The sequence below is a fragment of the Nomia melanderi genome, chromosome 1, assembly GCF_051020985.1.
Source record: "Nomia melanderi isolate GNS246 chromosome 1, iyNomMela1, whole genome shotgun sequence".
Lineage (NCBI taxonomy): Eukaryota > Metazoa > Arthropoda > Insecta > Hymenoptera > Halictidae > Nomia > Nomia melanderi.
In genome coordinates, this window is record NC_134999.1 from 10,646,757 (window position 1) to 10,660,146 (window position 13,390).

General features: G+C 46.5%; 1 protein-coding gene across 3 annotated transcripts in view; it reads right to left on the reverse strand.

Annotated features, from left to right (window-relative positions):
* bi (T-box transcription factor bifid) overlaps nucleotides 1-13,390 on the reverse strand; it is a 109,048-nt gene that overhangs the window by 48,416 nt on the left and 47,242 nt on the right. The gene's annotated exons all lie outside the window — the stretch shown is intronic.

Here is a 13,390-nt window from a genome sequence, read left to right on the forward strand (position 1 = left end):
CGTTTCGTTATTCCATCGACAGTTGGAAATATTCCCGATGTTTCGTTACGCATTCTTTCAACTTTGATGCGTCGTGAACATAGGTTTTTCTATTGACATAGTTTCCCGTCGAAAGTATTCGATGCTCTGTCGTTTTCGGAGGCACAGGTGAAATCTTTTGAAGGAACACACCATTCCCGGTCTATTCCCCGTTCGACGCGTCGCGAAGAAACGCTCGCCGGAAGAATTTCAAGAATTCCCGTCTCCCTAACCGAGAATTCGTGACGCTGCGTGAACCACTTTGTCCCTCGATCCTTTACTTTCCTTCTCAGATGTTTTTTCTTGGCACACCGGCGCGTGGCTCGCGCTGAAACGCTCGCCACCCGAAAATTTGTGAAAATTCTCGCGGGGCTGAACACTGAGATGATGGAGGACTGAGTGGTGAATGTGAAATTTTGCGATTCGCGGTGGCGCGTTTGAAATTCCAGCTTTACACTGCTATGAAATTGTATAGTGAGACGGAAAGTAGGAGAAGGGCGCGAAGTTAATCGCATAGAATGAAATTTTCGGTCAATTTGTTTTCCCTTGCATCCACTGTTTCACCCTCTCGGAAGTTAAGCTCCAGAACACTAAATGATTATTTCCGACGCTTACCTAGCATTATAAAATAACCCCTTTCAAAACGTTTCTCTTATAACTACTAAAACCGTAAAGTTTTCTCTCCCTAAATTAAGAAACTCAGTCAATCCGCTTCCACACTATTATACACGTCTATCGTTAAAAGTAAAATCTTTACCAAACCATAAACATCTCCCAACATCAATCTCGAAAACGAAACAATATTTTTTCAACGCAATAAAATCAATAAACCATCTCCCCACTTATACCGCGATTGTAATTTGGATATTCGTAACCGATTGATCGCCGAGTCCCAAAAGAGCGTCTCGCACACCAGAAATTACATGGACTACTCCGTTCCCACGAGCATCCTCGGAGCTCGCCACCCCTTCACCGGCGTCGATAACACTCCGAAATTCCCTGACGAAACAGTGAAAACAATTCGCGGGGATTTACTCGAGCCCGGTTTAATCCGGCTAAGCAACTAACCCCCTCCGTCCTCGATCCCTCGCAGTCATCATTTCCGATCGTGCGGTGCATAGTCCGTGTGCAAAAGGAGACGGGACACTTTCTCGCGGAGGAAGGCATCGCTGCTGCCCTTCCCCAGGATACACCGTGCATTTCCTGTCTCTCTCTTTCTGCCACGGCTTCTCCCTCTCACCCTTTCCCCTCCCCGACGCCCTTCGACAGACTCTGGCCAGGTGGTGGGGGGGAAGGACGACCGCCTCCAGAAACGCCCTTCTTGCTCCCCCGACGCATATGCCGCGTCGTACGTGCAATATGTGCACGCGCATGTACTTTTTAAGGCGCGCGAGCGAGCGAGCGAGAGATCGCCGTTCGTGAGAGTGGCCCCGCACACCGTCGCACTGCACGCAATGTGGGACACGAGGGGAGGGGCTCGGCCACGGGTTCCACTCGGCTTTGTGTCGTCCTTCGCTCTTTGTTAACGCGCTTTGCAAATCGCTTCGCTCGGGAATCCAAGCTCTGTTTCTTCGAGGCTTCTTCCTCGGCCGCCTCGCGTGTTTTCTCTTTTTCCTTTTGTTTTCGTTCGCAGAGGGGGCGGCGGAGAATCGGTGAATTTCTGTTCCGGAGGAGAGTTAAGAAAGAGTTTTCTCGATGGATCTTCGGAGGGTGGATCTTGCGATCATCCCTTTCGAGGATCCTAGAATGTTGTTTTCGAATTCTGCATGACTTGATGATAATCGCGTGTATCTTGCGGATAGGGGTGAGTTTTGTGCAATGGAGTTATTGAGTAGAATCTGAGAGATCTGTTTTCCAAAAGTGTCGAAATATTTTGATTATTTGTGGCTTAATGGAGATTGAGGAATAGATCTTCCGAAACATTGGGTTCCGTCGCTCAGTGGGACTTTATGCAGGGTTTGGAAGTTTATGTAATATGTTTGCTACTGTCATTTGTTTCAGCGTTTGTTATCTGTCATTATATTTATAAATTCCATAGTTGTTATTATTATAATGAACGCAAGAAGGGTCAAAATGGATCTAAAGTCTGTTAAATTAGGGATGAAAAATGCATAACTTCCACTTTCAGTTGAAACCAAAGAGTACCAAAGGAATACAAACTTTTCTTTGCTTCCCGTCGGACACGTCGCGGGAAGCAAAGAAATCCAATCAGAAATTATCCACCCTTTTTTCTCACACTTTTCTTAACCTCCACTATTCTCATTCATAAATAATTCCCAGCATCCATCCACAGAAACCTATGATCAATAATCACTGAATCAGTAGCAGAAGCGCACGTCTGTAAGTCCTTTTGAAAAACGACACATCCCTATCCCAAAAACTCCTTGAGAAGACCATTTTCCATGTCGCAGTTTGCATCTTAGTTGCGGAAAATCCGACCATGCTCTATCTCATCCCTTCCACCTACTACCAGCCTCGCCCCTAGTAGCGTAGAAGCGTCGTGAACGGAAAGGAAGAGCAACGGCGTCCTGGAGTCGACGCCATTACAGATCACAAGAAGATCGTAGAGAAGCGGGAAGCAAGGAATCCATCAGTTTCGGCTCGCCCTCGAGCCGGAACGTCCGTTAAGGGGGTTGTGGCACTAGGGGTAGGTTGTTTGTCGATGTCGACAAGGGGGAGGAATGTCGCGACGCGCCGCCGGCCTCTCTCGATTGGGCCGTTCAACGGCGAAAGACAGATCGTCTGGGATCGCCTTACCGCCTGTTCGATTCTATTAAACCTCGCTACCCTCCTCGGGCCCGGTTACACGAGTTTGCAACGGCCGCCACTCCGCTCGCGGCAAATCCACCCCAGCTAGAAGAGATTCAAACCGGCTCGGTCCGCTCCTTGCGGCTGTGGAATCAATCTACGGCTTCTTACCCGGGACTTTGCCGAACGACCAGCGTCGCCGGGGTTGGAACGGGGATTCGGTTCAGCCTGGACAGGGTTATTAATGGATTTGCGACAGCAGGGAAAGGAAGAGGTTGGGTATTCGGTCTGGGGAGGATCTTGCTCGAATCTTCCGATGGGACGTCTCACAATCGGAATGTTCGTCTGAATGCTGACACGGCTCCGCGCGAATGTTCGTATATGGTTTTTCTGTGGATGTCACAGAAGTTTCTGGGGAACATGTGATTCGACATTGAGATATTGGGTCAAGTATAGTTTAGGGATCTTGTACTTTAGATACACTTCTGGTGATTTTTCTTGCTGTGGTTAGAACTAGTTTATTGTTAATAGTTTCTTAGAAAGGAAGTAAAATCTATGATTACTGTGAGTTTGTATTTATTCTAATAGTTGAATATTAACAATAGATAACAAATAGTACTTCATTTGGAGCTGAAAAGAATGAGTTAAATTGATAACTATTATGGTCTGTTTGAAATCTTGTAAAGCAAGGGCTTAATGTTTAGGATTTTGTTCCTCCTCGCATGAGAAAATTAACTTAGACTGATTGAAACAGAAACTGACACCTCGTTAATTAAAACCGATTTAACTTAGTGGCTCAATGTCTTTACTGTTCATCGCTGCAAATATTACACCCAGGAACGGAAATCTCCTCTAGAAGGCAATCGCATAAAGGAATTTTTTAAAATTTTCAGTCAATCCTCTGTTGAACCGAATTTACGGAATATCGGAATTACAGTGGGAAACGTGGGGTTACGAAATGAAACCGCGAGACGGAGGCTTGACTGACATCTGTCACACACCGACGCTTTTTCGATCGAGGAACAAGTGCGAAACCGCGACAGCTGTTCGGCTGGTTTGTCGATCATCGCGGGCCGCTCTTCTTTAACGCGACAGGTGACACGCGCGCCTATAAATCCTGAATTAGAACGTCAGCTGGGCCGAACGGACCTGAGTACAATTGTCGATCCTAGACATGACCTCGTTTGAATTACAAGAAACTGACCAGAATACTTGAAATTTTATATCAAAATGAGAAACACTGAGGATGAAGTCTAGAAGGAAAGAAGCCTTGTCATTTAATATAGAGATTTTTTAATTATTGAGACTAGTTATAATGTCTCAAGGATATTGTCCAAAAATGAAAGTCGCTAAAAGGAATTCTGAGAGGCTATAAAATCTAGGCAAGCTATTAATACCTTAAACATGCTATTAGAAAATTAGAATCCAAACGATTACATATGCAAAACTCTAAAAATCCATCTAGATTTCATGTTCTGAGGTTTTGCTCAGTAGGGGCAACCAAGTGTCTCGACTAAATAATGTACCTGGATTTCAAGTGGGTACACATAAAGCTGATATTGCAACTTGCCATGTTCTCGAACGATTATCATCAACGAAGCCTGACAGTAGGGTGACGCTACGAGTTTGCTGATAACAGTTCATGAGATCTCCTGCAGATGGCACGGTTCGCGAGTCCCAAATCGTGACAAGTAGGGTTGGGTCTAGTCAGATCGGACCCAAGAACCAAGAGGGGGAGAGAGAGAGAAAAGAATAAGGAGGGAAGAGATAGTACTGCTCGGTTCTCCTCCGCGAAGCCTCAATTTCTGAAAAGCATAGGCTCAGCGGCGAGTGAATTGCACGTGTCGAATGCTAATGCGTGCCGGCACCTGCGCGCCCCGCCAATAACAACTGAACAAGGCGAAAGGCAGTTATTCATGAACCGCAGCCGCGTGATCGAGAGGGACAGGAGGGGTTGGGCAGAGGGAAAAGAGGAACGCCGGTGTATGCGGGCGCTGATTAACGACGCCGGAGACGAGGGCTGTTGCAGTCTGGCGACACGCAGAGCTCCGCGTTAAAAAGGAGATACCCGAAGAGAACCGACCACTTGACGGCCTACCAATCTCGCCGTCGCGAATAATACGCGCGGGCATCGCGATCCGCAACTCCAGACCCGCGCCGAGTCCCAGTTGCGGCGCATTGGGCCTTAATCCATTCGTTACGCCAGAGTTGCTCCTGCACGCCGCCTTTGCAAAGAACAGTCGAGGTTTCAGGAGCCACCAGCATAAACGTTATCGGAGTAAAACATAACGCGAAGGAAATGTCTCTAGATACCGGGTCATTTTATTATTTACTTGTTCACTTACTTGTTCGCCGGTTAGATTAGCAAATAGAATTCTGCCAGCAGAAATGTGTGTTAAAATTGTTTCTAATCGAAGAACGATAGTAGCAGGCCACTGATTATCGACAGCTACTCTAATCAGCGCCAATTTAGCACGACCACCGAAACCAATGCTTCTCCTCTAGTACCAGTCAGTCTTGAATCTGCATATCTCTATGCAAATACGAATTTTTCAGGATAGTTGTCTTTTTCAACGATAAAGTATAATGAAATCGGAGACTGCCGCTTTCCATCGCGGACCTCATCTGACTGCGCGGAGATAACGCAAAAATCGATGAAAGTCTGAGTAAGCTTCATATTTTATTATCTCATCTATTCATCGATATCTGCGACGCGCGTCGGAAAAATCGGGAACGCGTCGTTGTCTCATTACCGTGAACACGTTAGGTGGGCGTAACGAGAGGACAGCCCGGCGAAATTACGACAACACGCCTATTTATACCTCTCCTCTATCGGTTTCACCGTACGACGATGGTTAGGGGAAAGAGGCGAAAGACGCTCGTGTAGATAGATTGAACCGTGTTAATTTCACGATAAAATTGCTGTGTCGACTCGTTTCATTATCTCCTGTTTAGCGCCTACTCCTCCGGCTCTAACAACCCTTGCGTCGTCCATCGCGGTGACTGATTACAATCTTTATAGCGGCCGGTCTCGGTGTGTTCGCGTGAGCATTTCTGTATTCGCGCGTGTGCCCAACCGCGTAAGCTCGTCGCGAGCGTTCGTTACACTGTTCCCGGTCGCGATATAAAGCGATATCGTGCAATTATCCCCACTGATATACCGGTCTGGTACAATTGTAATTGGTATTTTCGACTCGCGCGCGGTTATTAGCATTGCCTTTGTGGCCCGAGTCCTTTAATGAAATTGTCTTGCTGATTGTCTGCGCACCTGACTTCCGCGAATCGTTGGCAAATTACAAAAAAATTACCCGGTGCGTCGCATAACGCGTTAAACATTTTTTTCTCTCGCATGTTCGCGATTCTCTGGGATCCTATTTCGTGGCGGATTGAACATTCAACTTTATTTCGGTAGTTACATATTTCATTGACATATATGTATTATATTTATCGATATTCTGACAATTATATCGTGTGCAAATACTTGTTTGATCTATGAGATCGTGCAACGGAGATTCCGTTTACGTGCCACGATCTTCTTCAGACGGAATAAGTTACCCATTGTAATGATAAAAATGTCGAAGGACAACCGTTGGAGAAAAGAATGGATGACGGTCAAGGGTTCGACCCGCAAGTGAACGAGCGCGCAGGGAACCACGACGCCAGCCAAACGCAATAATTACGCGTGGATCTGGGCCCCCCTCTTCGCCGTTGGCGTGCCCGTTATGTCGTTATCCCATTTATTATAACGATCAGGAGCCACCACGGACCGGATTCCACGCCTGTTTTCTCGCTGGGCGAACGCAAATTGCCCGGCACTGAATCGGCCGGCGCGTTGATGTCTTGATACGGAATGCGCGATCGTTAATCGAGTACGGAACCTAGCTGGTGTCGGCCAGCCGTCGACGTAATGCCACGTCTCGCCCCCGGGAACGCTGAACGCCGCGTCATTTAATTAAAAAAGGAAAGGAAAAATAGCCGGCCGGCGGATCAGCTGGCGCACAGTATCCAGTGGTGATTTTCTCCGGGGATCTTTCGAACAGATAATGCAACTACGATCTATGCGGCCTGTTCTGGTATAATTGACCGTTGAAAATGAATTTATACGAGGTATTCCGATGTTTAGGATTTCATAAGAATTTCTTCTGTTCAGGGTTTATGGATGATCGAGGATAGAGAAAAATACGTTTTACGAGGCGTTATGTCTTCGTCGAAAGGAAATTCTAATCACTCTTTGTCGGCAATAGATATTCAATGCCAAGATATAATACCAGATTCGATAATATGCTGTTTTTATATTGTTTATACCGGACGACGATTAAATATTTCGTGGCGAGCAGCTCGCGTGAAAGAATACGAAGTAGGCGTTTTTTCAATGTAATTGGAAGTCAGCGGCGGACATGTAAATTCATTTCAGGCGAAAAGGGACGTGTGAATGAGTCGTCGCGGGGTCCACCCCTTTGCCGCCCCTACCGGCTGGAATCTGCCACAGAATTTCCGCGCGATCGTTACCACAGAGGCATCCCCGAGGGAAATTTGCAGGAGTGCGTGCCGAATGTGGTCATGCCAAACGATCCCGTAATGTCTGCTAGAGACCGAGCCCTTTTCCGAAGATGACACCTGCATGTTATGTTCAACGATGAGCCTTACATCTTCAAGACAAATTTATTTCGAAAATTTTCTCTGGACTAAATTCAACCCCAAATAAACGTTCACGTACCCTCGAAGTGAATTATCAGAGATGTTCTTGTTAAACCTTGACGACAGGCACTGATACAGATATGATAAAAGACTATTGATTTTATTCGAAAATACTGAAAAAAATTGAGTTTAGATGAAATATACACTACTCAATTATCGCTGTTCCACATTTCCCAACCTAAATTGATCAAACGTTCAACCTTAAATTCCAGGACTAAACATTAATCTTCAGTTGAAATTTAGAAATCTGCATGTTAGTAGAAATAAGGCTATTCTTGTTATGCCAACGAACTCGGTTAACTACAAATAATTGCATAAACTTAGAAAAGATAAGAAACTAGGAATCTCGGCAATTATTTTAAAAAATACTTCCTGCCTCGAGGCAAGAGTGAACTCGTCACGCGAGATATTTTTATTAAAAAATCGGCACGTTTACTGACCGAAGATGAAAAAGAGCAAAGATGTCCCTGAACGTTCCAGATAGATCCTCAGTTTCCATTCGCAGTGAGAATCGGGCCGAGGCAAGGTGGTGCATCAATGGCGCGTGCAATACGCTCGCGAGTGCAGGACACGTTCGTGCGCGGAACACGAATCGGATCGGTGTTCGTTGCTCGGTGAACAGCAAAATGGCCCCCGACCCCGGTCGAAGCTCACACGCACGACACCTCGGCGCGCACGCGATTCCGCAATGAGGCCGCGCGCGTCTGCGTGACGCGACTGAGCCGTGGGACGAGCGCCGAAAAAAAAGAACAGGAGAAACGAGTCGACTAACCACGAAACAACTCTTCTTTTTGCTTTTTTCTCCCCCCCTCCTGCCCGGAAAAACTGACCGTTGTCGCTTGCTCCTGTTTCAGCCAATCTTTTTGTCTTATATAAAAGGGAATGAGTCGTTGAAAATCGAATCGGGTCAAGATAGGAGTCATTAATTGTCATTTTAGAACTAATAAAGGCTTGAGGATCATTTAGATGACGGATTGGGAAAATTTATTTTATATTACAGGAATTATTTCACTGCAGGATGAATCTTAAACTTTCAGAGATTTCTTTTTCGTATATTTTGCAAGTGAAAATAAATATTCCGAATACTGCTTAAAGAAGAGAAACTAAAGGAGCTACATATATTGTTTAAGTAAAATTTATACTTTCTGCTTGAGTCTTAAACATCTTCCAACTCCTATTTATCTTGCCGTTAAATGCAACCCTTCCTTTCGGGTAAATCCATCAACCAGCAGCTTAAACATCTCCTAGATCACCATGTTAGACAGTTTCCACGAGAAAGCGTGCGATCATTGGAGAAAAGTAGAAGAAATCCACGGACGGTAAACTGTTATTTCGCGTAACAGCCGGTCTTTCTGTCCGCCGAGTCAACGCTGTCGCGACGAACAGAAAGAAGTTGTCATAGATTCTCTCCCCCGTGGTCACGAGTATTCGGACGAATGTAGCCTGAATCGATTTCCATCGATGAAGAGAAATAGGGGAAAAATCGGGACCGGAAACCGACGGGCTAAAATGTCCGGTAATGGAATACTAAGCGACATGTCAGCAGTGACGAGTCGCCGTCGATGAACGCGAAGCGTCGTAACTGCGTGTGTGCGCTTGCACGTTAAACGAAAAAAAAGCGAAAAACGGGTGGAAAAAAAACAAATCACAGTCGGACCGAGTCAGCACGAGAGCAACTGCAGAGGGGGGAGAAGTGGTGAGCGTGCAATTTCCCACGTACACGGACGCACGTGCCGGACACTGGATAATTAAAGCTGCGAGGCACGTTTGATCGGGTTTCAGCTCGATTCGTTCGGCCGCGCCGCTGATTGTTTCCCGTTTTAATTTTCGGGAAATTGGAAAAAAAAGGAACGCGCGCCAGTCGACGCGCGTCCAGGAAATGAACATTAAAACTGATTTTACGGGGGAGGCTCGAAATGGAAAGCCCCGCCGCGTTCCTCCGGCAATATTTTAATCTCGCGTTTTTCCGACGGAAAAAATATCAATATTTATGTTTTCACTTTTTTCCACCGGCTCTCGTCGAAATAACAGAATTTTCTGTTCCGCGGACCTCAATTGTATCTCGTAATCGCGGCGACGACTTCGAGACATTTAACAATCGGATTTATTGACCTGGCTCGATTCGGTTTCCAAAGAAATGAAATCGATCGTTACCGTTACGCTAACGGTTTTTTATAACTCAATCTGGAATCCGATAGATACCTTATTGGATCGGACGAATCTGTATTCGCGAGTTGAGCGGATCGTCCCATAAAAATCGCGATTTTTATGAGGATCGATCCATAATTAGAACGGGAGCTGTGCGTAATTAAACGATCTTTGTAATTTTTTGGTGTGCCGTGTATTTTTGAGTTTTCCGATACGCGAGCAGAATTTCTACGGTGATTACGTTAACCAGTTCGACCGAACAGTTTTCTGCCGGGGGTAGTAACCAGATTACCTTCCAGTTTTTCCAGTACTTATTTGAGCTGGTCAATACCCGGTCAAACCCGGGAATACCGAGTTGATTAGCGTTCAGGAATAAATTAGGATCAGGCCAGAAAATCTAGGAACGATTAGCGGGGAAACGAAACAGGATCCGCGGGCGACAGGGACGGAGAGACGAATGGAGAGAGAGAGAGAAGGAGAGGGCGCGAGAGAGACGAGGAAAAGAGAGAGAGAAAGAGTGAGATATCGACGCCGGGCGTCGAGAGGCTGTCAAGGCGCGCGCTTTTGTCGAAGCACTCGAAACGAGGAGTCGCTGGATCTTCTTTATGCAACGAGCTGGTCGATCTGGGTGAAAGGACGAATGCCTGGCCGCTTTTCGGCGGCGCGGATTAAACGGCGAGATCAAGCATCCTTGATAAAGCCGGCTCGAGTGCCGCGGAGAACGGCTAAATCGAGGGAAAAACCGGCGACGCGACCCGGACGACGTTCGGCGCTGTCGAATCTCTTCAGGCGTTTGTTGCCATTCGCCACGGGCCACGCTAAATTTTCGCCATTCCGAGATGCGAATTTTAGAATAGTTGATCTTACCGAAAGAGTTCCCCTTCGAAAATTAAACAGCTTTCCCTGAACCTCTTGTGCCCTCTGAAAGGGATCAAGATGATAGTGACAGGCTGAAATATGGAGGCTGTTTGACAAATACTTGTATGAATGAGGTAGTACTGTGAGAATTCATTTTTTTTTAGAAGATGCAATGTAAACATTTTCCTTGGAATAGAGCGATGTATATCAAGATGCATGGACGAAGGGTTGATAGTCTAAAATTAACAGACTCTTCTTAATGTGCTTTCTACCGTCATTCATTTGAAGAATCCTCATATGTTAAGCATATACAAAATTCTATGATATGTAGACAATATAACAAAATGAATTTTGCTCTCTAAAATAACATTTTAAAGTAAATTTTTCAATATCTCTGAAATCACATGCCCCCACATCGAAGATGTTCAAGTAAGCAAACAAAGGGACGAAAATTGCTATGGCTGTTAGGGGACAGTTTTCACCGTGTTTTTGACGAAGAATTGACCGAGAGCAGATCCATTAATCCCGGAAACCGTCCCGACCCAAAGCCAGTCACTTTCAGCGAGATTCCCACGCACCGCGCTCCTCAAAAAGGTAAATTCTTCCTAACGCGCGCGCGCGCGTCCCGTCGAAACGGGAGCAACAGGACCCAGAGAGGCCATAGTTCCCCGCTTTTCCCGTGTTTGCTGACCACCCAGTGGTCCTTTAGCCGGTGTTTGCTCGTGTGTCAGGGGCCTCGAGACGCACTCGAGGAAGCCGTCTCGAAGGACTCGGCGAGTCGAGTGTCTCATTTTTGTTTGCCGTCTCGGGATTTTCCCGACAAAGGGACTGACCCGACAACCCCGGATTAGAGATCCATTCTACTCCCCCGAACGGATTCCGTTGTTTGCGCTAATTTCGCTGTCTCTACGCGAACACTGGAGAGGAAATTAGTGGGACGAGAAGTCAAGTCGGGATCTACCCGGGCTTGTTTTCTCAGGCCTTTCTTTCGAGTGTCTTAAAATTAACTTCTTAAGGGTAGCTTCGGTTAGTTAAAGGAGCCTTGCTATTGACAGTAGCGATCAGGTCTAAGTGAATCACTCTACCCTGTTTTTCTGCGTAGAAGGCTGTCCAATTAAACGCAATTCCCAAGATGTCGATGAAAAATATTCAAACTCCGAAGAAAGGATCAACAGAGCGTAACATATCCCCGACCGCAACCCCTCGGAATCAGCCCCATTGGGTTTTGAAAAAAAGAGGCGATCCAGCTGAGAAGCGCAACGATCCTGGCCATCTTATCTCACGCTCCACATCCCGCGGACCAAAGTGTCTCCGCATTATCCCTCCGTAATCCCCGTCTTTCCCGAATCTGGAAAGGGTTGAGCCGTCCGTGGTGGACCGGCTACGCGGTATTAGCCTTATTCGAGAGGTTGCCAAGGATATTTTCTGGACTCGTGCACAAACTGGATCTCCTCTGGTGGGAAGCTGTCCCGGCGGATCGGAGGTGAACCGTGGCTAACATCGTGGAGACGTTACCTTTCGACCGGTGGTTCCCCTTCAACCCCATCCGGGGCCCGCCGCCCTCCTTGTCAGCAAAGAAAAGGGGACGACTGGTGGCGCACCGCGCGATATACGCAGCCAATGTGCAGTAGGATAGAGAGGGGGGGGGGGGGGGCTAACAAGAAGAGGTAGAAGAAGAAGAAGAGGAAGAAGAAGAAGGAGGAGAAGAAAAAGTAAGAAGAAGAAGACGAAGAAGACGAAGAAGAAGGAGAAGAGGAAGGAGAAGAAGGAAAAGAAGAAGAAGAAGAAGAAGAAGAAGACGAAGAAGGAGGAGAGGTAGGAGAAGAAGGAAAAGAAAAAGAAGAAGAGTAAGAAGAAGAAGAAGGAGCAGAAGGAAAAGAAGGAGAAGAAGACGCAGAAGAAGAAGACGAAGGCTACGAGGAAGAAAAAGGCTGCCGGTAACAAAGGTCGGGCTGTGCCAGCCATTGACATCGCTCTGGGCCCCGGCTGTTCAGGAGAGGACTAGATTTCACGAGCCAGCGATGCAAGATCCTTCAAAGGACGCCGACACGGGCTGCCGCAAAAAGGATTCGCAAAAAAAATGAGAGTGGGGGAAGCTGTGACAGGGGGTGGGGGAGACTGCTGAAAGAGCCAGGCTTCTTTGCGAGACGCCTGGCTTCCGCAGGACCCTCTTCTTCTCAGTGAAAAGGTGAGACGGGGGCTAATAGAAGTACCATGGGTCTCATGGAGGCAGCGGGGGACGGCAACAAAGTTCACGGGGGCCGCTGCAACTACTTGACGGCGAAATCCATCGCGATAATTTAATCCCCGGATTAGCTCGCCGGTTCGGAATCCTCGCGGAAATTCGATCATGAACCTCCCATCCCTCTGTTTCAAAGACCAAAACGACGGAATCCTTCTGTTTCGCGTCGCGTACCTTCGCGGAGGAAGCACGGACCCCGCGTTTCCGGTCCTTTCGCACGACCCTTTTGCCACGCCGCATCGCTTACGTGTGGGAGCAGATTTCCGGGACAGGTTTAAGCTACTGGCATTTATCGGTTTCTCGATTCTGTATCTGGGAAACCATGGTGAGATGAATGATTGCTTCTACTTGTACTTTTGGGGTGATAATTAATTAATTTATCTTGGGACACACAAGGAAATTGGTAATAGTGAAACTTGTTTAATTCAAAATTCATCATTAAACTCCAAAACATTGTACAGATTCATATTTTCGTACAATTGTATAGGAAAATGAATTTTAGTCAAAAATTTCAATTTTAATAATTGCTGATTTCAGTGGATGGAACATTCAACTAACTTGATCTTTCATACATATTTAAGACTTTTATATACCATGACTGCATAAGAGACTGCAGTCAATTTGTAATAGTGTCATTAACCTTCTTTCGTCTAATAGATCTTAACAAAATACGGTTCA